At 52.3% G+C, this 2,472-nt stretch overlaps 1 non-coding gene across 1 annotated transcript; it reads left to right on the forward strand.

Moving 5' to 3' along the window:
- Positions 1–1,361: 1,361 nt before the first annotated feature.
- On the forward strand, positions 1,362–1,552 carry LOC116629715. Its single transcript, XR_004298803.1, has one exon. It is a non-coding gene; the product is annotated as a U2 spliceosomal RNA (small nuclear RNA).
- Positions 1,553–2,472: the final 920 nt, after the last annotated feature.

Consider the following 2,472-nt stretch of genomic DNA (forward strand, 5'->3'; position numbering starts at 1 on the left):
TCTAGGAAGGAGAATATGAAAGGTAAATGCTGACTGAGCAGCCAGCTGCAGTCTTTGCCACAAGGAAACGTCAGGGGAGGGGGTTTAGGAATTGATTGGCCTTGATACCCAGAGCATTCCTGACAGTCATCTCTCCTCTGTCGTGTGCCACCACCCCTGACCAGATCTTCCAGCCCCATCACCCCTGGACCAGGCCAGTAGCCTCCTAATTGCCTCTCTGATTCAGTCTGACCTGGGGATCATTTCTTCACTCAACAAACGTTTGCTGACCACCTACTACCTGCCAAGCACTAAGCTAGTGATGGGATAGAGATAAATACTGATGAGGGTCACCTCCCTCAATGATCTCAGATTTCAAGTGGGGGAGATCAAGGATTGCCCGAAAAGGTAGTGAGTGGTGTACCTGAAACGAATTAGCAGGTGGGATGAAATGCATGAGGACTGCTAATCAGACCGGAGGTAGGGTATAGAAGGGTCTTTAAAGAAGGCTTCCAGGGGGAGGTGACACCCAAGCGGAATCCAGATATCTGCATAAGCAGCCAAGTGAGGAAGACGTGAAGGCAAACGATGTCCCAGGCGCAGGGAGCTTTACGTACGAAGCCCGAGATACGATTCATTCTCCCAGAAGCACGGATCGACCCCGGTACTGGAGTTTGAGAAAATCCCTCCAGCGGCCCAGCCCGGCCTCCCGATGTGACACGCCTCCTCTCTCCGCACTTTCTATGATCTGCCTTCCGCCTTGCAGGGAGGCTACCCTCCCCGCTCCGGGAAGCCCCTCCTCCAGACCTTCCGCTCCCCTAACTCAGAACGAGCCCCTCAACTGGCAGGTACGAGAATCGTCTTTCCGCCGGCGTAGGACCGACTTAATACGATACAGTCCAAGCGTTTCTAGTGAGTACGTCTTGCGACTCTTCTTCAGGGCGAACTCCGCCAACAGCTCCCTTCCACAGGCCCCTATTGCCGTCACCCCCAACCCTCTCTGGTCCTGTCTTTTCTCTCCGTCTGTACCCAAGTTGAGACCGAGTCCCCGCATCCCGGATTCAATGCCCCGCCCTGACGGTCAGCCCGCTGTGGCCACGCCTCCCGGGGCGGGGAAAAGGCGGGCCATTCAAATTAGATATGGCGTTACAGAGAGAGAGACAGAGCGAGAGACAGAGAAAGAGACAGACAGACAGACGTAGCAACGACAGACGCACCAATCTTAAAATGTAGAGAACTAAAAACTCTGCACCAGGGCGGTGACTGCCACAGCACTGTCCGAGAAGCGAGGGAAGCGAGCGGTGGGATGAGCGCGACTTGGCTCACCGTGAGTGCGATATGGCTGGCGACGGGGCGGTGGCGGCGAGGGCGGGGCGTCGGGCATCGCTTCTCGGCCTTTTGGCTAAGATCGAGTGTAGTATCTGTTCTTATCAGTTTAATATCTGGTACGTCCTCTACCCGAGGACAATATATTAAATGGATTTTTGGAGTCGGGAGATGGTCTAGGAGCTTGCTCCGTCCATTCCGCGCATCGACCTGGTATTGCAGTGCTTCCGGGAACGGTGCACCCCCTAGGGGGTTAAATATACAGTGACCAATAACAGTGTTAGCGTGTTACAGCGGGCTTTTGGGTTTTTATTTTGTTTGTTTTATTCTCCTAGTGTGTTCGCTTAGCCTTTTCCGGGGTTTTGAACTACCCCGTCGCTCGGCGTTCTGTAGGTCCCCTCTTCGGTAGTGCGTTTTGGGAGGAGACGTTTGGATAGAAAACCTGCCGGGAAACGTGACTCTTAAACTGAACAGGATTTTCTGTTTTTCGCTCCCAGGCTGAACCCGGAAGGAGCTACACCTTTTTCTAGTGGTTGGTGTAGGGACAAACTGACAAGGTCTCCTTTCTTATCTCCCGCCTCCTTCCTCTTTCTTTCTTTTTCTCTCTCCTCTTTCCGCTCTCCTCTCTCTTCTCTCCTTTCTCTTCTATCCAGCCCAGCGCTACACCTGAGTCTGTCCCCAAGTCTAGTTAGCTGGAAGCTCCTTCTAAAGCTCAGTTTTCTCATCTGTTGAACAGGGATCGGTTTGATCCATTTTATCACAGTGTGCATGGGAATAAGGACCCACCAATAACCAAATGTAAAACCACCAGCCAAGAGTAAGGGTCCCCTTATACTGGTGGAGGAAGAAGAGGAAGAAACCCGAAGAAGTTGAGAGGTGGGCCTTGGCAGCCTTAGTTTCTTCAGATGTAAAATACCATAAATAACACCTTCTCTTTGGGATTGTTGAAAGACCAAAAAGAAAATGTGGGGGTTAGCTGGCACACAGTGGGTGCTAAATAATGGCAGGCAAGTTTTGAAGCCCCGTCCTCGGTTGAGTCGAACTAGTTTTACGGATCTAGTCTAGCTGGACACGCAACTTGCTCTCCAGCACACAAACCCTTGTATTTTAGCCCCAGGATCCTGAACACATTTGGGGTGGGAGGTTGGGGGGCAGGCACTCCGCTGG

This window comes from Phoca vitulina, unplaced genomic scaffold (assembly GCF_004348235.1).
Source record: "Phoca vitulina isolate PV1807 unplaced genomic scaffold, GSC_HSeal_1.0 scaffold2424, whole genome shotgun sequence".
Taxonomy (NCBI): Eukaryota; Metazoa; Chordata; class Mammalia; order Carnivora; family Phocidae; genus Phoca; species Phoca vitulina.